We start from the raw sequence: 26,881 nt of genomic DNA on the forward strand, positions 1-26,881 counted from the left end.
TGAGCCACAGCAGGCCACAGTCCTGTGAACTTCAGGGAACTACCCCAAAAAAGTCCTCAAAACCACTGGAGTGGTCAAGGGGTCACTAAATTGGCCATGAGGAGCTGGAATTTGTCTGCTTCTGCCCTGGATTCACTCTCATCTCAGTGCCCTCCTTGTACCTCCACCACGGTCTCCTCTGCTCTGATGAGACTTTGTTCACCCTTCTCAGATCTCTCCTTCCTTGGTTGTCTTTTTAAATCAGCAGCTCATTTTTATTTGCTCTGGGACACTGGGAGAGTCTTCCTTTCTGTACACACCAAACACTGGGTGCTCTGTTCCCTCCCTTCCTGGAGCATCCAGTCCAAGGCTGCACTTCTGAATGGAGCACAGGACTGAGAGAAGGAGAAATCATGGAGGAAAATACTGAAAATGAAGAGTTGCCTTTGGGCAGATCTCTCAGGCTATTTGTTATCAGTTTTTTTCCCCTCTAATGTTGCTGACTGTAACTCACTTGGCTCCACTAATTGTTCTCCCAAAGAACATTTTTTTTGTGTTTTTAAGGACAATACAACCTGTGTAGACTTTGTAACTGCTGAACCCAAATCCACCATCTCATCAGAAAACTTGGAATTACAAAAGTCCATGGCAGAGTCCTTGAACGCCTCCCTCCATTTTCACTCCAGAGGTGGATCTGTAAATGCTGCACTCAGCTGACACAGTACAAACACAGCACATCCCAAAATGATGGTTATTTCCACAGTCCCCCACAAACAGCCTGCAAACACTTACAAAACACTTTCAACTTCAGATCTATGACGACTCCCTCTGGTTTGTAAAATTAAGCACGGGCATAAACGCTCCCAACATCAGAGCCTTAATTTGTGTTCCTTGGAACTGGCGAGGGGCCCATTTTCTGCAGAGCTCTAATTCCACCAGACAGGCTCTGTGCTCAGAGAAACACATTTTAAAAATGGAGTGTCTGTATTAACAAGCACTTCCATGAGCAATGAAACTAATGAACCTTTGCTTTCTTATGGCTTTGTCTCTCAGCGTTGGATTCTCTGGTGCCCACTAAAGTGAATTCCAGCCCAAGTTTCTCACACAAAGGAGGTGTTCACGACATCCCCTTCTGGAGAGGAGGAAAGGGACAGGACAAATGAAGGTATTACTTTTCTCCCGCTCTGTTTTCAACACAAAAGCGGGAATGTGCTCCTAATGCAGACTTTGGGTTTCTATTTTTGTAGAGCTTGGAGAGATCCCTTAGTTCTGAGATGGTTACACAATCCCTGGAAATTGGTAAGAATTGGTCATGGAGCTCAAAAGCTGCATGAGGGAGGACAGGACAGGAAGAGGAGGTGGATTGAGTAGGTTTTGGGGGTTTTAGGCAAACAGGATTATACTTTTTAAATTCTTGTCCAATTTCATGGTGTATTAGGATGATAAAGCAGAAGTGAAGAAAAGAGCAATTCCCATTACAGCATCGGGAGCTGACACTTCTCTCCTAAGATAGGTGTAAGTAAAGTGTGTAATTAACAACCTCCACTTATATACTACATAAATATTCTTTGGCACATGAAATTCTAAACTCTGCTGCCTGTTTTGTGAATAACCTGGACTTCCTCAGGCCCCTTCCCTGCTGAGTTTTATGGGGAGAACTGTATAATATGACAAGCCATAATTCCAGAAGGCATTTCCAAGGCAGAATGCACCCATCAGTTGAGATTTCTGTTTCAAAAATGTTCAGCAGTGAGTCAGGACTGTTTGAGTTTGAAAAATGCTATTAGGCATATTCAATATTAACATCTCTGGCTCCAGCAGGAAACCTCCCATTGATAAATAGACACTTCATTTGAACTTGGCACAACCTTCAGTCAGCTTTGCATAACTGGGATGATATTACAGATTGGAACAGAGGAGAATACATTAAAGATGGACCAGGTGACATCAATTCAGCAACTTGCTAATTTCAACATGAAATATTTCCCCATGAATATGGGAGTGTGTTTGCTTCAAGGATAAGGACGTGTTATGTTTGAAGAGGCAGTGGAAATGTAACCAAAAGCCTCCCAAAAAAAATACTTTGAGCTTGTTTCTCCCCTCTCTGTAATATATATTAATGATACATTTCAAAATCTTCTACTGTTTCTTAGCTGCCTCTTTTCCTTTAAAGATGTCCCTGAAAAGTCCTCTCCTTGTACAATTTAATATATATATTAAGTATTTTACTGGTATAAATCAATTAGGGCTTAACCCAAAGGCCAAAGAAATCTTCCAGGATGTACTTTAAAATTTATATGAATTTTAAATATGCATATTTAATGCTAGTGCAAAAGCATCTGAGAGAAACTAATAGGAATTAATAGCTTAGATATAATTTCAAACCCCAGGACTGAGGTGCTCTCTTAGATCAGATTCTTAAAACTAAGCTGTAATTTTATATCAAGCCCAAGGCTGGTGGCTGCAGTGTTCTGCACCAGTGTTCATTCTGTATCATGAAAGCATCAGTCTCAGCTCAGCAATTTTTCCTTCTTCTTTTGTGAAAAAGGCTCAGATCTGCATCAGACCTGTCCCTTTATTATTGAGACATTGCCCATTTGAAAAACGAGGTTCCCATCAAGGCACAGAAGATGGGAAAGGTGAGGGAGTAGGGGAGGAATGCACATGCCAGCCAGGGGATGCAGAGAGGGGAGGGGAGAGGAGGTGATGTTATCTATTAGAAGAACAAAGCAGGAGTGATATCCCTGAAAAGGCTGATAGAAAATCAATTCCATAACATGCCATTAGTCTGTTCATATCAGACAACTTAAGCCTGGAGTCTTTGCTGTGCACATAATGCAATATTCAACATTTGGAGGGTGCCCTATGCAGAAAGTAAATCAACTGACTTTTTTTCTTTTTCTTCCCCCTTTTCTTTTTCCCTGTCACCTCCCAAGGAGAGCAGCTGTGGGAATTTGGTACTTTTGAGCCCACATATTCCACACTTTAAACAAACAAGGAAGCAGCAAAGGGAGGATTTCATGGCAGAAAGATCTGTTGATCCATCAGCAGATATTCAAATAAAGCTGGGAGTAGACTTTCTCCTGATCTGGAGGATTGTAAATCTCTGAGCATTAGTGAAGAAATTTTTCTGGGTGGAAGAAATAAATCCTTCCAGCCCTCCATAAACCATGCAAAGGAGGCTTCTACCACTGCACGCTTGCTGTTAAATTTACAGTTTTAACAGGGCTAAATGTAATCTATGGCTGATGGTGGCTCTGAGCACAGAATAAGTCAGTGCTTGGAGCAGGCCATGAGCACACAGAAATGGGATCCTGCACGCCCTGTGTGCTGAGGGGGCAGGGATGGAGGAGAGGGGCCCAAATCCCATCACAGAGTGAAAACTGCAGCACAAAGTGACCCCAGAGTCCCCGCAGCAGCAGCAGCAGCAGGGAAATCCAGGTTGGAATCACACTGCCTGTGATCCACGAGTGTAGGAATGTGCTCTCTCTTGATGGAGTGACAAAGCTATCCTTTATCTCCTGAAAAAGGAAAAAAGACCAGAAGTTTCTCTCAAGTTTTACTCAATTGAGTTTCTCTCAAAGTTTTACTCAATTGGGTAAAAAGACACCTCATAGGACCTTGGGGACTTCACCTCAAACTCAAGGACAGCCAACTGGACAGGAGCCAAAAAGTCCCACCCAAGCAATTCACTAGAAAAAGAAGAGAACAAAAGGAACTGATCACTTTTGTGAGGTGTTTTACCAGGGGCAAGAACCTCTTGCTCTGGCTCGGTTTTTCTCTGTAAAGAGCTTTGTTATTTTGCCTTTTATTAAAACTTTTCTGTTTCCAGCCCTGCCACAGAAGCCATCCTGCTGATTTTACGCCATCTGAGGTGGCTGAGCTATCCTGAGGGTGATGTAGAGCTCCAAGAGCTTATGAGGAGACCCATACATCACACAAGGTCCCACCAGCCCTTGGAAGCCCTGGATCCTTCCTGATGGACTTCCCAGACAGAACATTTTAACAGAACCCAGCACACACTGATTCCACCTCTCACCACCACCCCCTCCTCTCCCCGTGCTTTGCAGAACTTTCACTTTTCCATACTTCCCCACATCTTTTTGGGAAGGCAATTCTTCCCCCTCAGGATAAGCAGTGGCTCTCACAGCCCCAGCACACAGCAGCTGCTGGCAGAAATAGTGACAAAATCGTGACAAGTGGCCACCAAAAGGGATGAAAGGTGAAGCATCTCCTCCAGCACAGAGGTCAACTCCCAATGCACCCCACATATGCAGATTTTCCAAAGGTTTAATGTGTGCAGCAGCTCTGTGTGACCCTTTCTGCGTGGAGCTGGATGGAAAGCTTGGTTTTTCCTCGTGGTAAGCAAATCCTAAGGATTTCCCAGGAGAGCAGCAAATTCTTCTTAAACATATCTTGCTGAGTCTCTGGAAAAAAAGAAGTGAGTGGTTTAAGCTACTCCTGTTTTAGCTGGAATTGTAAGTTCTTCACCCAGCAGTTCCATCCAGGGACAGAGCTTCACCTCCAAATTTCTTCTGGGGGGAAGGGAAAAGTAATTATGTCTTAATGGATGAAAGGAATATTTTTTTCATAGGTATAATAAGTTCATGGAGCTCTCTGACAGGAGCAGGGATGGAGTGCAAGATCTGCCACAATTCCAAGGGGAGTCCATCAGGGTCTGTTTTTATTAAGTTTAACACCAACTATATTTCTTATGGAGTTATTTTCCTCTCCAAGGATAATTTGTCAGAATCAGACAGGCTATTCATTTCTGCTCTCTTGTAAATGCCTGGTGTGTGCTCCAGCACCAGCACCTTCTCCTGAAGTACAGGGGGCTCATTAAAACACCCAAAAGTCTCATTCATTACTAAATAATATTCAACTTGGTTTTTCCCCCATATTAATATTTAGAAATAAAATTATTTTCTCCCTCTTTACTTGCCAGAATGCATTTTAATGGTCAGTCATGCACCTTGTACAGCTCCATTCCCTCATTCTGGATTACAGAATTAGAATATTTGATCATCACAGGAACTTCCTCATCCTCTGGATCCTCAGTGATGCTCTGAGATCCCAATGTAGGCTTTCATTTTCTGTCTCTGGATGAGTTCTACTTCCCAAGGGGTTTAGGCAACAGATTCTGGGGTTGTCAAATGCTCCCTGCCCTCCTTAATTGAACAGATAAATAACCCACCCATCTACTGCTGCAGTATTTTTCCTCTCAGAGTCATGGCTGTCAGGCTTCTGTCAGCACCTCGTGTTTAAAAGCAGAATTTTCTCTGCTGATGGGAGACCACTGAGCTCCTCTTTAAACAGATTCCAGTTTAGGTTAGTCCAGACTGTCAGAACAAATCAATTGGTCCTTACTTGGATGTAACTCATGAGGTGAAATGAATAGGGAACAACATCAGAGAATGGCAGACTTTTAAAAGACTTTATCATTCAACATAAACTTGTTTTTGCTGTTAGTCCAAGGATAGGAGAATCAGCATTTACAGAAGGCAAAGCTTAAAAAGTTCCTTTTCCTCAGAATTCACTGAAGACTTCATCTCAGTAACTCAGCAGACAATACAGAGCAACTTTTTCCAAAGCTCTAATCCTGCAAAAATCCTTTCCTAGATTTCCTAGAAAAGTCCTATCCTAGATTTACAAAATCAGTGGTTTTCACAAGGAATGAAATCCTTATTTCCACCCAAAGGAAAAATTCCCTTCACTGTTTTTGAGACTAATATTGATCCCAACTCACAAAGGATGGTAAATGTGTGTGCACATCTTACTGAGCTCAGCCTAAACCAAGACCTGCAGGTACTGCTCATAAATGTAAAACCCTCATCTAAATCTGATTTTTTAAGACCAAGGTGATTGTTAATTTGGACTATATTTAATTCACCTAAGTTTAAATGTATGGGGTCAAACAACTCAAATTTTTATCCAAGACTAACTTTTAATTTTCCACTCTTTCAATCCAAACAGCTGCAGAGTCAGCACTTACCCACTGGAAATAAGGAACAACATTTCCAGAGAAAGTTTTGATAGCAAAACATAATTTAAAATCTTTTGTACACAATATCTTTCCAAAATACTGCTGAGCACAGGGGTGTGAGACAGCCTGGCAGCCAGGAGGTTAATCTGCTTTGTAGACACAGTCATGTGCTGGGATGGCAGGAATAAAGCTGATTAGAGAACATTAATTGGCTCCTATCTTAATGAGGAGGGAGATTTGCCAGGGAGTGGAGTGTCCTTTGAATGCTGCCCTGAATTTATGACACAAGGCTGGCTATAAATGCTACAAAACCAAACTGTCAGAAGGGAAGTTTGATTTGAGGGCTCCGATCCCTTTGTTTACCTACAAAGCTCTGGGTAAATGTAGCACTGAGGAAATAAATAATGAATTCTAGCAATTAATAATTCATCCTCTTGCTTGATCTCACTATTTCACATCCAGTGACCTACCTGGCCTCCTCTAAGACTACAAAGATTTGCCTCCAGCAAATGTCTTTTAATGGTTGCTTTTACCTCTTGTTTACCAGGATTGTTGACCCCAGTCACATCCCATAATGTAATTTTAATGGTGACTTTGTAATCAAGGAGTGTGTCTTGGAGGGAGCTGCAGCTGAGGCTCAGAGCAGTTCCCAAAGCAGCTCTGCCTGGCTGCTTCCCTGGGATCCAGCAGGATTTGATGTTGGGAGCACTCTGAGCATCCCCAGGCTGCTGATTCCAGTGGGGCTCACACCAAATCAGAAATATTCCCCCAAAACCTGGCCCAAAAGTGGCTCAGAGGAGGGGACATTCTGTGCTGGGATCTCACCCAGATCTGGGTGCAAACCACCAGGTCTGGATCTGCCCATGGAGTCTGGCTGGGGCCAACACCCCAAATACCAGGGAATCATGGAATATTTTAGGTTGGAAAAGCCCTTCAAAGATCCCTGAGCCCAACCCCAGCACTGCCCCTGTCCCCAAGTGCCACATCCACGCCTCTGCAGGGATGGGGACTCCACCACCACCCTGGGCAGCTCTGCCAGGGCTGGACAAGCCTTCCCATGAAGAAACTTCTCCTAAAATCCAATTAAAATCTCTCCTGGCACAAGGGATTGACTTCATGATGCTTTTTTTTGAGGCTGGCTGGGGGCAGATGATGCCTGATGTCACCATCTCCTAAAAAATTAAGTCTCTGAGTGTCAACCTACACATCAGGGTTTGTGTCATTCACAAAATGACAGGAGTAGGAATAACAGTCTCAGCTGTAAATTTTATTATTCCTGTTGTACCAACAGTTACTCTCAGGAGAGGCAATGGTATCTACAGAGGAATTTCAGGAACAAAGTTGATAAATAGTGAAGATTTGAACAGGAAAACCTTATGTCTATGTTCTTTTAAAGAGAGTTAAAAAATTATCTCCAAAGTTAGAGCACAGCAGCAATAAACTATTCTGAAATTAAGTGATAGTCACTAAGAAATCTGGAGTAAACACTACCCAGAAAGAAATTGATTCAGTCTTTGAAAAGAAATTACAGTTATGAATTCATTTTTGTTGATAAAAACTATTTTGCTTGATAGCTTGCTGAGGTTCTTATAAATATACAGTTCAGGGAAAAAATATGAGGAAAGAAATCCTGTAGACAGTAGAAAATTTTCATTGGAAAGGATGAGTTTATTCACATATATATGTGCATGTATCCATTGCTCATGTGACCCCTATGCAGCCATGTGTTTCCAATTCTGATTATTTATACATAAATATCCTGAATTTCTGCAGAGTAGGCAAAATGTGAAAACCTCTGGATTTGAGTAACTTTCAGTGCTACTGATTGGATTTCTTTGGTGAGAGAAAACGGGAAATCAGGAGAAGGAGCAGCTTCTAGAACTTTCTGCTCAAACCTGATGGAAGAAAAGCTGGTTTTCCTCTCAGGAGGAAAGGAGCAGGAGATCCTGCAGTTCTCAGGGAGCACAGTCTGCCTCTGGAGATCTGCTCTGGTCCTTCAGCAGTGGATCTGCACACTGGGACGGGCAGTGGGAACTCTGCATGCACCATCTCAGCCATTTAATTACCGCCAAATTACTCATTTAATCAGGACATCAGCTTGAAACAGAAAAAGAAAATAAATCCTGTGTTTTCCCCTTCCTCCCCACACCTCAAGGATCCACTGATGAATGCAGGAGGTGCTGAGGTGATAATAGCTGTTAGTTCATGCTGTGCAAAAGCTTCATTAAGCTTGTGCTGAGCTCTGTTGGTAAATCCCTCCCTGCCATCCATCAGCAGAGAGCTCGAATCTGCTCCAGATATTGATCAGCCTGTTCTGCTGAGAGCTGAGCTCCTCAAAATCCCATCTATTCCTCCTCACCATACCCCAGCAAAGGAGAAAGGTGCTTTTTTACAGCCTTCCAGAGGCCAGGCAGCTCCTGAATCTCAACTACTAACTGAGTAACACTGGAGATGCAAGGAAAGCTGTTTGCTAAAGTCACACAGGAAGTTTTGGACAGAGCAGGGAAAGAAACAAAATCTTCCTGGTCCCAGCCCTGCATCCTAAGCAGTGCCCTGTTCTCCCCCTGCCTCACAAGGACAGAGTTTTAGCAGGAACACAAAGCAATCCTTTTTTTGTTTTTTTGGTTCAGTCTCAGGGTCATAAATCACTGGAGCATTTGGGAATGAAGCAGCAACCAGAACAAAATCCAAGCCCGTATTTTTGATAACTTTATGGCCAGAACAGCTGAGCTGTGACCCAGCCATGGCGTGAACTCCCCTTGACTCTCTCCAGGTGCTCTCCTTGCCTCCCCATTCCCAAGGAAAAGCTTCTTCCTTTTCCCTCCAATCCTGCAGTTGGCCAAGGGACCTGTGCAGCCACTCTGGGGCTCCTGGATCAGCCTCTCCACGCTGGGAGCAGAGAGAATGGAGCAGGGAACACCCCATGCCCTGAGCAGGGCTCGTGGTTTTCCCTACAAACCCTGCCCAGCCAAGGCAGGCATGAGATTGAACCCAGATCTCACAGGTGGGAATGCATAAACAAAGTGCAAAGCAAAAACAAACAAAAAAATAAAAAAAAAATGAAGGGAATCCTGGTTTTCTGCTTGACTTCGTTGCCTAAATTGGTTTATCAGGTGAACTAAAGCATAAAGGGGAGAAAAGAAAAATAGAACAGGGAAAACATTATTTGTTTTTCCTCGCTCTTTCTCAGCAAGAGAAGTGAAGAATTCAGCTGTGGGCCATGCTTTGGAGGGATGAATTTCACAGTCCTACTCCAGGAATAATAAAACTCTTCTTTCCTCTCCACACTCTTGTGTCTCTACTTCAGCAATAATTCAGTAGTTGCTTATGCAGAATAAAGAGAAACAAATGTTCAAATTCTCTCCCTGTTGGAAAATAATGAAACCCAATCTCATCTCTGAGAAGATTGTTCCAATCACATCATCTCTGAGAAGATTGTTCCAATCCCATCATCTGTGTGCTCCAATCCCATCATCTGTGTGTTCCAATCCCAACATCTGTGTGTTCCAATCCCATCATCTGTGTGCTCCAATCCCAACATCTGTGTGCTCCAATCCCAACATCTGTGTGTTCCAATCCCATCATCTGTGTGCTCCAATCCCAACATCTGTGTGCTCCAATCCCATCATCTGTGTGTTCCAATCCCATCATCTGTGTGCTCCAATCCCAACATCTGTGTGTTCCAATCCCATCATCTGTGTGCTCCAATCCCAACATCTGTGTGCTCCAATCCCAACATCTGTGTGTTCCAATCCCATCATCTGTGTGCTCCAATCCCAACATCTGTGTGTTCCAATCCCAACATCTGTGTGTTCCAATCCCATCATCTGTGTGCTCCAATCCCAACATCTGTGTGCTCCAATCCCATCATCTGTGTGTTCCAATCCCATCATCTGTGTGCTCCAATCCCATCATCTGTGTGTTCCAATCCCATCATCTGTGTGTCCCCAGCACTCCCTGCTCTGGTCCTGTGGAGCAGGACACAATAAAAGTCAGGAGTTCTGCTTCTGCTGGGGAAGCCAATTGCACTTTTAGAGGGATGATGAAGGAGTGGGCACTTCTGGTGGCCTTAATTTTGGGTGAAAGAACACTTTTGGGTGGTCTTTTTTGTTATTTTTGAATTTTCTATTTAATTTTTTAATGTCAGGATATTACACATCACACCATGAGGTCCTTCAGCATGGGGGTCTTTGTGCTGGTACAAGGCAAATAACAAAGGGATTGGCTTGGGAATTCAAAGCTCATTGACCTCATCTCTCTGGGGTTTAATTCAGTGCAGATCTTGAATTTATTTCAAAGGAATATTTTAGGAATTGATCTTTTTAGGGAAAAGAATTTTAGGTCTACTTGTCTTTATCCAAACCCAGGAAATTTCCCTAGGAGTCAAAGATGGCTATGGGTCAATATTACCTGGCCATACCAAGGACACACAGCTTCTCCATGTGGAAAAATCTTCAATGTCAGACTTTAGGAACATGGGTAAGACATGGATATCCTCCACATGATGGTCATGGTCACCTGGATGGCAACTGCCATCCCCAGCCTCACTCTTCTGCCTTCCTTTACATGGAACATTAAATACTTGCTGCACTATATTTGGCACTTTTTACAGATTTCCCCATAGATCTTCAGATTCAGCATTTCCATTGGCTGGAGTTGAGTGTAAACACATTAATCATCCTGCATCATCCCAGATCCACTTGCAGGATATTCACTATTCTGCAGAGTTAATGCTTCTTCAGATGCAAAAGTGAAAACATGTAAGAACATTTAACTTTGATTAATTAAACTGTATTAATTTAACAGATGGTGTGCTGTGACACCCACCAGGCTGAGGTTTAGATTTGTGATACTTTAAAGAGGGATCACTGCCTCTGTTTTGATATAAATTTTGAATCTCTGCACAGCCAACAGATGTTCAACTCGGGGTTTTTTTCCTCCCCCATTTTGTTTTGCCTTCAATTCATGGTTGGCAAGTCCAGGGACTTCCAGGGGGTTGACACTGCTGCCTGATAAATCTGAGTCCTTGGTAAGGAGTCCTCTCTCATTGTGTGCAAACAAATCCTCATCTTTAAGTAGCAAAGCAGAAGAATTCAGTGGTGAATCCCCTTTGTCCTAGTGAAGCATTAATTAGTGGAGTGAACCCTGCTGTATTTTAACAGGAACCATCCAAGAGTTCAAATATTTTTCACGAAAAATGAATTTAGAAAGAAGCAAAATTTTACCTTTGCAAGTATGCATGCTAAGGGTACTGAGAATACATAAGAGGTACATAAAAGAAAAGGCAAAAAAATCATAATGGTATCAGTACAAAGCAGAAATGCATCAGGGACACTCCTGAGCTGAACCTGTGACACTCTGGGCTTTCACTGCCTGGCTGGTGGCACCTTCCTGCAGCCCCTGGTGTCACCTGGCTGTCCCTGCCTTGTCCCTCTGCCTCTCCCCCTGCTCCTCCCCTGTGCCCAGGGCTCGTGGTGACAGCTTGTGAACATCCCCTGCTTGTGGGGCACATCTGCCTCCCCCTGCCCTCTGCTCTGGGTCAGCTCCAGGCTGCTTCCCCTGCTCCTCCAGCCTCTCAGTGCTGCTCCATGCCTCTTGTGATGGATGAGCTGGAAGCAGTGCTGGCTTCTTTCAAGATTTATGAGATTTAGCTTGCTTTGAGCACTTCACAGAATCTACAAATGACATCTAAACACAAACCCCCTGATTTGTGAGCTGGGCTGTGCAATGCTCTACACGTGCTTTTTTTTATTTTTATTTTTTTTATTTAAATTTTTTTATTTTTTATTTAGGAGACCCCTTCCCTTCTGGAAGCTGCTCTTCCAGGGTGGCAGAGATGCTGTTGCAGGCAGAAAATCTGCTGGAATTTCCACCAACCCTGGCCCCAAGAGTTGCTTAGTAACTACCAGTGGTTTCCCAGGCACAGCCTCCATGTACCAACCTCAAAGCCCAGAAGAGCCAAGCTCAGAAGCAGCTCTGAGCTTGCACATCCCCTCTGCTCCTGACGTGCCATAAGGCAGGAAATCTCACTGCTGAATTTCAGACAAAAATCAGGAATGTACATATCCAACAGAGAGGGTGTTTACTTGGTTTAGCTCATGCTGATTTGGAAGGCAGTTTGTGGAATTAAAGCATTGCCCTTATAAATTGGATTTACATTGGGACAATGGGCATTGAATACATTAACATAGGTTAAATTCCTGGAAGAAGATAGGAAAAAAAACCCTAATTTTTCTCATTAGAATTTGGTGATTTATTAAATGACAGATTTCAGCCTGTCCAGGGTTTCTATACTTAAACCCCCTGAAGGAAGAAGGGAAAAAGCCCAGTGTGGCAACACTGCTGGGAACAAGGGAAAAGCTGCAGTGGAGGGGAGGCAGAGGAGAAACTGGACAGAGCTTAGCTTGTGTCAGAATGGAATTAGCACCTGAGGCTGTGAGAGCTGATATCTCTGCAGGATTACTTTAAATCAGGATTAGTTTTCTGAACTGATTAAGAAACTGCTGCATAATGAAAATTCAGTTATGTACTTAGAGACTTGAAATTTTAGACAGGTGAGGCAACCTCGCTGGTGAAGGCACTCAGCCAGGCAGACCACAACAAAAATAACTCCTTTTTAAGTGCATTTTTCTCTAAATGAAGACAGAAAACAGGAGCTAATCATTCAGACAACTCTACTGGAAAAGCTTGGGAATTGTGTCACTTCCAGCTAAACTCCTCCCATGCAGACAGTCAAATCCCTCTGTATCAGTGCCAAAATGTGACAGCACCAGGCTGCTGCTCCTGCCTTCAGTGCAGCCCTTGCAGGATGCCAGGCAGCCAGGGATGCTGGGGAGCACTGCAAGGAGGAGAAACACAACTGCAAAGACAAAATGCAGCTCTTCACCTGTGCTACCTTGCATTATATACTTGTTTGAGGTTAAAAGAGTATATTTGAACCCCATCAGTGTGTTTCTGTTTTTACAAGGAGAGCTGTAAGGAATTTTTTTTTACTTTTGTTTTTTGGTAGGAGTCAAATCACCAATTCAGTTGGTGTTTGTGCCATAAGTGTCCATTCACCACCAAGTGATGCAGGGCAGCCTTAGCCTGGAGTGTGGACTCTTGGTGCATTCAGTTATTGTTTGCTGTGGTTTTGGGTTTGTTTCTGTGGGTTCTGATCACCAAAAGCATTGAATGCTTCAGCCTCTGCTGTGGCTGCACAGTTTTAGAGGGTGAGCTTCCATCCCTGGGTGTGCCAGCACAGCCTGAGCAGCTCTCTCAGCACAGCCATTCTCTTGTCCCTGCTTCTCACATGCCATGGCTGCCTAAGCCCATAAAACTCCCAAACCACACATAAACCCCCCTCAGTTGCCTGGAGCCCCAGCCAAGGCCCAATCTGGGTAATTGCATCCTGTCTATTTAAAATTCAGGTGTCAAGTTTCAGTTTGCTGTTGATTGGGCTCTTCCTCCTTTTCTTCACTCCACCATCTGCAGCTTTTCAGGCAGGAGCTGCAGTTTGTTTTCCAGGTAGCTGTGTTCCAGCCTGTGGGGCAGGGCTGGATGAGGGATGGCCAGCCTGTTCCAGTGCCATGGGCAGTTCATGGGCAGTTCAAGTGGCTCCTTGACTGCCTCACCAGCAGCTGCTCCTCTTCCTCAGCCAGGGATGTCACCTCTGCCTTCACACGGTGACCAGAGCTCTGCCAATTCCACCCCAGGAAATGGCTGAGATTTATTTATTTTTGTTCTTGGCATCAAATCCCTTGAAAAACACATCCCTGGAAGGAACCTTGTGCATTGAGCTGAGCTTGGTCCCCTGCCACCTTGGCAGGCACAGCTTATGAAATGCTGCTGCCCGATGCCAGGCTGCAGCGATCCCAGCACTGCCAGGAAAAGCTCTTCACTGCTTCAGAGGGGCACACTCACCCTGGAGGGATGAGCTGCTGACCACATCGCTTGCTGCTGGCTTGTCTCCACCCCTGCAGTTTAATATTCCAGGAGAATTCTCCTAACAGGAATGTGAACTTTGCTGCAGAGCTGAAAGGTCCCAGACAGCCCTGAGGAAAGGTCCCTGAATGCAGCTGGGCAGGGGAAAAAAAAATATATATTCTTCCCTTTCATGCTGAACTTTCCATAAGGCAGTCAAGCCAAAGCTGAAGCTTTCCACCAGCTCCAGATAATTCATGGCATGAAGGAGGAAAGTGAGATACAAGATCTATTTCTTGCTGAATATATTGCTGATGAGCAGTGGCTGAAAAGCTCCGATGCACAATTACAGGGATGGAGTCCTGGAGCCAACTTTAATTAAAGTTCTTTTGACATTACAGTAAATCCTTAGTAATGGTGTCTTATTATTCCAGTTTCCTTTGACTGGCATGCCTGCAATGCCCACTGGGAATGGGAAAAACCCTCCCTGGAAATCCTCTTGTCTACTCTGCTCTTCTGTAATTAGCCTGAGCCAACAATGCTCACAAGAATTTCTCTGAGCCCCTCGATGGATGCTCCACTCTGCTTGGAGTCCTTTATAAAGTGGAGATAATTACCCACAAAACAAATACAGCTCCCTTGGGTGCATCTGGGCACCTGAGAGCTGCACCCACGGCTGTGCCCATCAGGATGAACATGGGCACCCTCCTGGTGTGTCCATGAGCTGCAGAGAGAAACAGCCACATATCCTTTGATTAAAGCCAGAGATTTCCAGGGTGTATTCCCTTTAATAAGGGTGTAATCCATCCTCTCTAAGTCTCACTTATGCTTAAAATCTGCTGGAAATCTGTGTTAGTGGACACTGCCCAGCACCACCAGGGCTGTAGTGCTGAAAGCTCCTGGTGTGTGCAATTCCCTGGGGTTGAAGCTGCTTTTTGGGAATTTTTTTCATGTGTTAACCAAGGAGAGAAACCCATGAACCTCATTTACTCAGCTAAGAAATGTAGAAATCAGTCCAAAAAGAGGATCCTATATATAAATAATCACAGCCATGCCATTCCCAGTGTTCTCTTCTTTATGATATCTATTGCCTTGCAATAAATCTTGGTTCTTAAATATTAACGGTATAAACATTGAAGATGTGCAATATCTCCAAAAGCAAGATACCCAGTGATATTCAGATGTCACTCTCCCAGGCCACATATTTATTTCTCACTTTTACAGCATTTGTAAAAATAAGCAAGTAAATATATAAGGAAAAAAACAACCGCATGTAAAGATAAAAAGAAAAATAAAATGTGGAGAATTCAAAAACATGAAGGGAGGAAGGAAGAAGAAGGAGCTCAAAGCTGCATTTGGATGGGAGCAAAAATGGCTCAAATATCTAAATTACACCAGATGTTTCTGGCCAGCCCTAACCTGATGATCATGAACAGCTGCACTGATAGGCAAGAACAAATGAACTTTGAGAAACTTCACTTTTATTGGCTTCTTTTGTTCACTAAATGAATCTGATACGACAGATTCATCCCTTACTTAAAACTTTGCATTTTTTTTTATTAAAGTGTGGCATGATCTTCACACAGGAGCTCTTGTCCTCCCCTCTCCTTTTTTATGAAGCTGCTCCTCAAGTTATTCTGTCTTTCACCACCAGAGTGGAGGCAATGAAATATGTCACTGAGGTGACTGGAGCCCAACAGGTCCACAAAAAACCTCAATTACTGAGGAAACGTTCTTTTTACATACAGAAAAAAATTAAAATCTTTATTTTATGAAGAGGAGGAGCAGAGGATCAGAAATCCCTTGATGTTGTCAGAGCTCAATCCCACTGAATAGACCCTACAGACTTCTCTAATTATTCACAAAACATTTGGAGCAGATGTCCACAAAATAAATTATCTGCTGCCTGCCAAAAACTACTTCTGGCAGGCAGCACACCAGGTAAATAAGATGAGAGGTTGGAACATGAATAAAACATGAATGGAACAGCTTAGGGCGTTTTGTTCCTCATAAATTCAGCAGCACCAGTTGAACCCACGGAGGTGCAGAAGGCAGGGGAGGGCCACCATATGAGAAGGAGTTGGAGGAAAAGCTCTTAACAAGCATTTTCTTGTGTCAGTGGCAGTATCCCTGTGCCAAGGCACAGAAAGCACGTCAGGGCTGCACTCTGCAGCATCTACCATGGGAGACAGAGAATTTGGGCTTCCAGCAGCAGCCTGAGCCCAGGGAGTCCCGTGGGCCAGCACCTTGGGTTCTTACATTTAGCAAAAGTTGCTAAACTGTGCTATTGGCAAGGACATCCTTATCTAATTTAGCCTTAGTTTGATAATGCAATGAAAAATATTTACTTTCTTGCCCTTCCTACTAGGAATGTGCCTGATGTTTCCTAATGAAGGCAGGATGCTCTGTGCCATTAAAATCAGGGGAAAATTACCTCTACAACAAGGCTGAACATTGCAATGAGTAAATCTGCAAATTGGAAATGCTATTCAGGAGGCAAAATTTAGGTTTTAAACCACCCAGCCTCATGTTGGCTCATCTAGTTCTGAGATCACTTTTTGAGTGTGGTATCATTTCAGGCAGGTTCATATAGATCCAGACCAAAGAAAATATCAATTATCTGAGAGGAAGGGGCTTCCCAAAGACTTTGCATTGAAAAGTGAAAGTTTGCTACTCTGTATTCTTTCATTGACTAATAAAAAATTTATAGTGCTTTAGGAACAGGTATTGTCCTTCATCCATATCAATTTTACTGTGCTGCACAAAATGTGCTGGTTTGTTGTTTCAGACAGAAAGACCCCATAAAGTGGGGCTGGTAAATCTAAACATCAAGAAAATATGAATTAATCATTTTGCCTTATGGAAAAGCTTGCCACATAAGAGAGGGAGAGGAAAAGTTGTTAGGGCAGAGTAATTTGAAAATTGCGATTAAAAGAAATGTACGGGCAGGTAGGTAACCCCATAAATAATGGACCAGATTTATTCACAGTGGGTTCATTAAAAGCAGTGATAAATTAGTGCCAGCAGAATTCTGCTTCTTTGCAGTGGTTGTGACCTATTCAGTGGAACCATTGTAGTTACTAATTCATACAGGATTATACATAATTGGGATGCCCAATTATTACAGCTGAGTTTCAGAAATGACAATGTTCCCTTTCCTTCAGGGATCTGTAATTTATTCCATTACCTTGAACCTGCGTTACGCAATCTGCCAAAATAAAATTTGCAAATGTTCTGCTAAATCCTGCTATCTTTGGTTCATACTCTATGTGTGAGGGAAACATGTTGAGAGGATTAAAAATATGGGAAAGAATTACCATTTTAATACATTTGACTTGTCCACCAAGAGACAACAGAAGGTTTTCAGCCTCAGTAAATCCACTTTAATATATGTAAAGAGTTCATAAAAAAATATTCTATCCCATTGTCGTCATGAAAGCTCTAGCTGGTCTGTGCTAGAAAGGCCAGGATTAGTTTACCAAAGAAATCTGCAGGTTTATTTTGTTTTGCAGGGACAGCTTCCCTTACCACGTTTTATTCCACTCAAATACTTCCTAACCATATTAATTCAGGTGAAATCTTTTCTATAAACTGCCAGCAGAAATATCAACCCTTTCAAAAGTGGGGCTGATGCCACATTTCCCTGCACTTTGAAATCTCCAATGCAGAATTTGGCTAATGGCTCTGCTTTCCACGTGTCATCTCGAGAAGCTGCTGAGATATTAAGATAATAAATGTTTGAAGGAAAGGATCTATTCACACAGAATCAATAAAGCGTTGCCAGGAGAAATCTGAAGCTCTCAGAAGGAGGTTTCCTAGAAAAAAGGGTTTTCCAGGGAAGAATGGCTTGTTTGATTCTTTCTGATTGTTGCTGTCTCATTGCCTTTGTTCCTGTGGCACTCAAGCCTGACTGCTTCAAAGCAGGAATTCCCCTCAGGAAGATCCTCCAGCAGCAGAAAGTGGAGAAATCACTTGCTGGGATGTCCAGTCTGTGGTACAGGAGCTGGGTGAGAGAGAGGTGTGTGAGCAGCACCTCAGCAATGCAAAATGATGGCAGGAGAGCTGGGGACGGGCTGGGGTTTGGGGAACTTCGGGTGTGATGAAGAATTTTGGGGGAAGGTGTGAGAGCTCTGGGGTTTTACAGCTTGCTTACAGGGCAGGGATGATGATGAGGTGATGATGACGATGATGATGATGATGATGATGATGATGATGATGATGATGATGATGATGATGATTTGGTCAGCTTGCTGTAACTCAGAGGAGAAAGTGCTTTTTCTTACAGCTTTTGTGCCTGGACAATGCTCTTGGGAACAGGGTGTGGCTCTTCGGGCGTCCTCTGCAGAGCCTGGACTTCACTGAGTTGCTGTGTCCCTTCCCACCCAAGATATTCTGTGATTTCTGTGGTTTGCTCTCAGTGGAGCAGTGCAGACATCATTTTCTGGGTGTTCAGATGATGTGAACTACAGAATGTGCATGAAAGTACATTCATACCTTTTTCCAGGGTTTGAGGGCGGATATCAATATCTGTAAGATGTGACAGCATTATCTTCTGTCGCTACAGTGAACAGTTCATCACCAGCCTCTAAAAAAGGGGGATAAATTGGATTCTTTCCCAGCCACTCCTGCAGAGCTCTTCCTGTGAGGTCTGCAAGCCTTGGGGCACACATGGAACACAAGAAGTGGTGCTGCTGTCACCCTGCCTGCCTCCCCACAAAGCCAAATTCCTTGGGTTGTCAGCCCAGCCCAAGGACAGGGTCTGTGCTGCTGCACATTCCACGGGTGTGAATGGAGGGGCTGCTTCCCCGGCTGCCTCTGAATTCAGTTTACAAGGCAATGAATTGGAACAAAGCCAGAGACATCCCTGAATGTCAGAAATGGGATCTTTGAAGTGATTCTGGATGCAGCCAGCCAGCCAAGTTCGGTCCCTCTTCAAAGTCATGATGCAAGTATTGTAATGCAGATTACATCGATTTGCTACCAGAGGCTGGCAGCTCGCAGGAGTCTTTTCAAGATTCTCCACAGCACCCATGGAATAAAGAGCTCTCTGCATGAAAAGGAAGCTGTATTTTCATGCAGATGACAGCTCGAAAAAAGTAGTATCAATGTTATCATATATGTAAGGCAAAATTCAATTTTCTGTAGTGGATTTTATGGCTGTGTCAGGGTTCAGCTTACAGCACAAAGAGAACTTACATTTGGCACTTGAGGACATGGTTTAATGGTGGTGCTGGGTTGATGGTTGGACTTGATGACCTTAAAGGTCTTTCCCAACCTGAATGACTCTCTGATTTTATGATTTAAGCATATAAGAAATGCTGCTGGCTGGAACACCTGCTTAAGTGCTTGTTGATTATTTGTTTTGTAATTAATGTATTGCAGGGAGGCACCAAAAACGCTGACTTGCAATATCCCCACAGCAAGTTTGCTGTGGATCTGGGCAGGACTGGTGTGCAGGTGTTTGATGAATGGGAGTAGACAAGATTCTACAATAAATACCTGAAATACCAAAGCCATGACTACTGAAGCATAAAAGGAGTGCTGCACCAGGCCATAATTCAAAGCAGCATTCCATTTACAAATGGAATAAGAGTAATAGAAAAGATTAACTTTCATAGGGAATTACAGTGTGGGTGTGTGGAAGTGCCTGTTTTTATGAAGTGCAGTTTCTTACAGACTTTATGTTGCTGCATCAAAGTTTTCAGAACGATTTGAGGCTGCAGTTCCTTTCAGTGATGTTCTGTCACTGTGTATCAGTGCTCCCAAGGACTGCTTCCCACTGGGACCAGGTTTTTGTGTGCATTTAAAGCCTAACCATAATCCAAACACTGGAGACTGCAGTGTGTGCTCATTTATTTCTTTATTTGCATGTAAAGGCAGATGCAAGCCTTTGGGATTACACCTGAACACTGCCTACAGCTGGATGCACAGATTGGCAGACTGGAGGAATGTTCTCCAAAATTTGCTTCTGTATGGAGGAGCTGGAAGTGTTTTAGATTCATCCAATGCCATAAAATATGCCCTGGCCTCTCCAGCTCCTCATTATCTAATGGCAAAGTATGCAATGGGCAACCAGGGCAGGGACACCTCCCACTGTCCCAGGTGCTCCAAGCCCCAGTGTCCAGCCTGGCCTTGGGCACTGCCAGGGATCCAGGGGCAGCCTCAGCTGCTCTGGGCACCTGTGCCAGGGCCTGCCCACCCTCCCTGGGAGGAATTTCTTCCTAATATCCCACCTAAACCTTCCCACCTTCAGCTTAAAGCCATTTCTACTCGTTCTATCACTTCATGCCCTTGTGAGATGTCCCTTTCCAGCCTGGACAAGAGTCCCTGGACAATACCAATCCTGCAGTCCTCATCGTTTGCTTCCTTCCTGATAAAACCTCCAAGCCTAATAACCCTATTTAAAACAAACAAATCAAACACACAAAAAGGAACCTGAACCCAAAACACAGGCAGTATAAAAATCTCATTGCTCAGATGACGTTCATCCAAAAATAAAATCAAAAATCAAATGTGATTATGCAGGGGAAAGGAAGAAAGCTAAATCATTGCTCTGCTTCTTCCTTTTCCTTCTTCTGCTCAACATCTGAGTTCCACAGAGTTGTTTAAAACACCTGTCCTTTAAAAGTTGCTGTCACATGTCTAATTTTAGATAGAATAGATCACATCTCACAGCTTTTATTTTCCTGTGTGAGCTCCAGGCCTATCAAAGCTGGAGCAAAGCACAATGAGAAATCTCCATTGCAGATCCCCAGGCTGAGGGCCTGGCCAGCCACGCCATCATTGCTGCCCGGATTTCAGCTGCCCTTGGTGCCATCATCCACAGGACAGCTTTATTGCATCCCCAGCTCTGATCATGAGCTGTCAGCCATGCCCAGGAGCAGGAATGACATCCCAGAGCTGAGGAGGGAGAGGCTGCCACAGGGAGACACAACTCAAATGCCACCGAGGCCTTAATGGCAGCCAGGCCACGACACGCAATGTCACACATGGGACTCCCAGACTAATAACCATATTTAAAACAAACAAACCAAACACACAAAAAGGAACCTGAACCCAAAACACAGGCAGTATAAAAATCTCATTGCTCAGATGATGTTCATCCAAAAATAAAATCAAAAATCAAATGTGATTATGCAGGGGAAAGGAAGAAAGCTAAATCATTGCTCTGCTTCTTCCTTTTCCTTCTTCTGCTCAATGTCTGAGTTCCACAGAGTTGTTTAAAACACCTGTCCTTTAAAAGTCGCTGTCACATGTCTAATTTTAGATAGAATAGATCACATCTCACAGCTTTTATTTTCCTGTGTGAGCTCCAGGCCTATCAAAGCTGGAGCAAAGCACAATGAGAAATCTCCATTGCAGATCCCCAGGCTGAGGGCCTGGCCAGCCACGCCATCATTGCTGCCCGGATTTCAGCTGCCCTCGGTGCCATTATCCACAGGACAGCTTTATTGCATCCCCAGCTCTGATCATGAGCTGTCAGCTGTGCCCAGGAGCAGGAGTGACATCCCTGAGCTGAGGAGGGAGAGGCTGTCACAGGGAGACACGGCTCAAATGCCACCGAGGCCTTAATGGCAGCCAGGCCACGACACGCAGGGATGTTACACACAGGACTGTCCTGGAGTGGCAGTGATGCCTTGGGATTTCAGCTTTTGTATTTTTTCCAAATCCTGACTTGGTGTACAACTCTGAACTCCTTATAAAGTGATGGTTGCTGTCTTCACATGTTGGTCAGACACAACGATCCCGCTGCGTGCTGAGCTCTTGCATGACTTAAAACCCAAACTGGAAGCCCTTAACATGATGGACCACCTCTAAAAATTCTAATTGAGCTGCACACTGTAATAGATTGGGGGAAATGAGGTAAAACGTTATCACTAATCTTCGTGCTAACTGCATTAAATCTCAGGGTATATTTATAAAGGCAAGGAAGGATATTAGCAAAAAGATTTATCCAACAGTGAAGGGTTTTTTCCCCATTAACCAACTTCTAAGTTTCAAAGTTCTTGCAGTTTAATTGGAGATAGTGGAATTTAGGAGAAATAATTATAAACATGACTACACAGGCAATATGCTGCTATTAAGCACAAAATACAACAACTGTTTGTTTGGGGCTAGTAATTGAACCAACACAATGGGAGAAAATTCGAATAAAATTAACTTTCATTGGAAAATGGGAAAACGATAATAAGGAAATTTTGAACAAACTGTCAAAGGCTTAATGTGACTGCCATTGAGAGGAGCATAAATAAATGGAGCAAGAACAGAGAGACAACTAAAACCAAGTGGCCTTATAGAAGGTTAGGGGTTGTTTTTCTCAAGGAAAAGAGAGAATTTAATGTCTGAAGTCAAAGTTAGACTCAATCAATACATTCAGGGCTCTTGAGAAATTTTGAAAATAGTTTCCTGCTTGTAGTGATTTAGGGCAGTCAGGCATATAAAAAGATTGAATCGGTTGTGAGAAATCAATGACCTCCCCCCAATATCCCCCCCCCAAGATTCCCACTGAAATGAAAACTTGCCAATTACAATGGGAGTTTTGATAAGGCCAGCAGGAGAGGGATGTTCCAGACTTGAAGAAATAGCATTTGAAATGTAATATCTGTTATTTTTCGTGCCATTAGGATGTGAGACAGAAGCCTGCTGAATATCTCAGCTCAAAACCCCAGCCTCCATCTCCTGTGGCAGATTAGGGATGGTGATGCAAAGCAAATAAGCAGAGTTTACACCTGCATGGGATAATGTTTCTCCATCTTCCAGGGATGTCTGCAGACATTTGCTTCCCCACCCAGCAGGTACCTGAGATGCTCCTTCCTTGCAGCCTTTGGAACCTCCTGTCAGAGCTTCCTTTGGGTAAAATGTGACAAAAAATCCCTCACTAGGTAAAACAACAGATAATGGGTGATTTCCTTTCACCATTTAACACCAGGATCACTGGTTTCTTATTCTTTCACCACAATGGTCTGCCTTGTGCCATGCCAAGCACACAGGTACTGTGGGGCCCTGTCACCACCAGTTAATGGGGCAGATCCACTGCTGTGGGCAGCTGGTCTTGGCTCTACCATCCCTGGGGCTTTTAACTGCAGAACAGGGCTGGTCTCCTCCCCTGGGATGAATTTCCTGGAGGTGTGCATTGGGTGCGCTCCTGTGGGGACATTTTCCAGTTTATTTTCACCTGAGAGGAACCAGCTGGTGCACTGTGAGAGCTGGCCACAATGGGAAGTGTTGGATGGGATGGGGGATTCAGTTTGGTGAGTGCAGAAGGGAGGTCCTGGCTTACAGGTGCAAACATGGAATGCAGGTCACCATAACACTGCACTGCCCTTTTCCAACCCTCTCCCCCTTTTCCACACCTTCTCCTTTCCAATTTAGTCATTTCAGTTGGGGCAGCATCCTTCCTTGACTTGCTGCTATGGCCACTTGCCAAAATATCTCTCTGAGGCCTCTGAAGAACAACCAAGCTCTTGGGGATGAACTTCTCCAACCTCCACATAAGCACAGCTAGAGAGGATCCCAAAAATCCTGATTGCCATGGCTTCCTGCGAGCACCCAGTGATTCCTCCTAAAGGCCAAGCCCATTCCCTCTTCTCTTGCCTTCCAAGAGCAGTGTTTGAGGGAAAAGCCAAGCAGCTGTGCTTACAGGGTCCCACAGAGATCCCTAAAAGCTGATAATCAGGTTTGACAGTCATGCCATAGTTGTTAACAATGGTACTGGAGACAGGCCAACAACCTCACACTCTGCTGCTGCTCCCCTGGCTGAAAGGAATTGCTCCACGAGTGCAAGCCTGCAAACCAAATTTGACATCAAGGGATGTTTCATTGAGAGGAAATATAGGGCACTGGGTTGTGTTGCTGCCAGGTTACACAGCAGCCTCACAGGGCAAAGCAGTGCAAGAGAAGAGGCTGCAGTGACACCACATTAATATTTGGTATTTCTGCTCTCTGTGCACTCACACTTATTATGTTGTTAAGGCCTTTAGGAACCCAATGGAGAGCCTGGCAGGTTTGGCAGAGGGTGTTGGGCATGTTCTGCTGGGACAGCCAGCAGTGATGGATTCATGTTGGCTGGTGATACCTCACCCCACTAAAGGCTCTGCTCTTCTCTGCTCCTGATACACCACACCGAGAAAAGTTTCCAAAAGTGTGATTTGGAGCTCCTTGTGCTCCTTGTGCACGACCATCTGTCCTGGTAAACATGCACCCAATAATGTACCTGCCAGAATAAATCACAGCAAATGATACTTTTCCATGAGGGTGTCATGAATTTCAGAGCTCAAGGTTCTGGGATTGTTTCAGGCCGATGGAGAGGACCAGCTCCTTGTGAAATTTGTTGACCCTCAGACAGCTATAACTCTAAGCAACCTTCACTGTGAAAGGAATCAAAATACAAATCAACACCATAAAAAGTGACACATGAGAACGCTGTCCTTTCTGCCTGTGTTTGTAATTCCTTCTCAATGGCTCTATTAGAACTCGTATCAGCAAACACATGCAGATCTCTGCACGAGCTGTTAATGATTATAGACTATTGTTTACCTTATCAGGGAAGCTGTCAATAGACCTAGTTAATGAAATTTTTTTTTCTTGTCATGGGCATTTTATTTAACAGTTTATTAACTCCAAATCCAATTCACTAGAGGTCTTGGCAGAATTCTAGAAGATATACTATACATATGCGTATGCTTTCTTCTCTATTTAGACTATTTCTGGTCCAGAATTATTAGATCAATTTCCCAGCACTGCAGATACAACTCTGACCACTCCAATTATCTGCCTGCTCCACGATACAGCAGCTGTAACTTCGAGCCATCAGGAAGAAGTTTATTAATTTAGCTCCAACTGAGTGCCAACCGTTTCACTGCAGTGCAACAGAAAGTGATCTGCCCACAGAAGAAACCTTGCCCTGTTCATCTCTTGGCTTTTTTAAAAGGACTTTACAAAATTTGCAAGGATGAACAGTGGCTCCAGTGCAGAATCTGCATGGAAGCTTCCCTAAATCCTTGCAAGAACAAAAGAACATTTCAGGTGAGAACCTGCTGTTTTTTGAGCCTCAGAAGTCAGGTTTGCTGGGGATGCAGCAGCACTGAGGCTCTTTTTTCCCCTCATCTCCAAGGGCTGGAGTTTGTTTACACTTATTGGTGTATGCTGTTTCTCCTTGAGTCAGCTTTTGCTGGTAACTCTGAATATAAACCTCCAAATTCACTCCTAACCATATTCTTCCCAAGAATGCTCACAAACTTAATATACTGAGCATTGGATACACCTGACCTTCAGGCAAAATTGGGTTGAATTTCAACTGACCACTGTGCCCTGGAGCTGTACAGTCACCTGGGATGTCCAACAGCCTGGCAGGAAGGAGCAGAGCTGCAGCAAAAAGAGATGCTCAGAATAGAGAAAGCTGGACTGTAATGGCCAGTGTGTCATGGAAGAGTCATGTGCAGAGCACCTGGGGATCACAGAGCTGGCCCGGGGCTGAGGGGAGGGGAGGGGAAGGGAAGGGAAGGGAAGGGAAGGGAAGGGAAGGGAAGGGAAGGGAAGGGAAGAAACGCTCCTCAGCTGGATAAAATGAAGTACCCACCCAGGAAAGCAAGGAGCGAGGCAGGGACAGTCTCGTAGGGTTGCCAGCCAGGCTGTAACACCTGGGTGTGTGTAACCTCCAGCATGATCCTCACTCTGCATCCTCCACATGACAGGAAAATTCCCAGGGATTTCCTCAGCCAGCAGAGATTGGTGTGGGATGCAAAGGGATTGCTTTGCCTGCTCTCTGTGTTTGGAATAGATTCTGTACTTCCCAAGGTACTGAAGCAAAACAAAATTCCCTAAGCTCATGGCAAGTCCAGGTGATGCAGGAAACCCAGCCACTGAGGTTCTGCTGTCTGTTTGAAAATGTCACATGTCATGGGCATTATGGCAAAATTCCAGTCATCTCCTGTCATCTTGAATTGCTGTTGGTCAAACACCTGTAACCCCAAACTCAGAGCCTGTCTTTGAATTACAGAAAACAGTTGCCAAAACTGGCAGCTTAAATACCATCACTCCATCAGCTGGGCACCAGCCGAGGGGAAATGCCAAGGAAATGTTCCTGCAGGGCCAGGCAGGAGCAGCACAGCCAGGGCAGAGCTCTGGGGATCTGTGGGGCTCCTGAACAATTCCCAGTTAGAGTGCAGAGCCCAGTACAGGGAACTGGGACTGACTGGGAGCAGGTTTGGTTTCCTTGACTGCTTTGAGAAGTCATGCACAAACCCCTGACAGTCAGTGGAACACAGGACCAAAATCTCTGATTAGATTTTCTGCTGAGTAGTGGGAGGAGGAAAAGAAAGGCAATTCCTGTGCAGTGCTCCCAAAAGAGCCAAAAGTGACCCTGCAGAGCTGGGCTGCTGCCCAGGGTGAAGGCCACACTCCATTTCACAGGAATATCAAACATGTTTGGCAGTCAGGTCTTTTTCTGAGCTGAGAGTGAACTGTTGCACTTCATGGATGGTTACTAGTGCAGATGTCTGGGGTTATGAAAGAGCAAAGATAGATTCCTGATCTTTAGGCAGGGCAAAATGGAGAATGGAGGAAAAGAGAGCTTCTCTCAAGTGTAATAAGGAACAAATGTGAAGCAACTATTTGAAAATTGCTTCAAAGCCACTTAAGTCAATGAGAGGTTTGATTTCCCACTCATTCCAGTAAGCTTTTAATCAGGCCAATAAAGGGGAGACAGAAACAGACTGGAGGAAATTAGAGAGGTGTCATCAAAACACGTGTATCCATTTGGAAATGGGACATAAAATGGACTTTCCCCTTTATACCATGTTTAATGCTCATGCTTCTGAAGATATTTATTTAGAAAACCAATCAGATTCTCGTTGGCAGTGAACATAATAATCTAATAAGTTTTGCTGACTTATATGGAATGGTAGCTATAAAAGACACCACCTATAAATTAAGGTTCAAAAGGTGAGACAGAAACAGAATATTAAATAACAGCACCTTTCCCTAAGTTGAGTTAACTGTTCCAGCAAAATTTATTGC

This window comes from Agelaius tricolor, unplaced genomic scaffold, assembly GCF_023055355.1.
Source record: "Agelaius tricolor isolate 1412-34295 unplaced genomic scaffold, bAgeTri1.0.p SCAF_14, whole genome shotgun sequence".
Lineage (NCBI taxonomy): Eukaryota > Metazoa > Chordata > Aves > Passeriformes > Icteridae > Agelaius > Agelaius tricolor.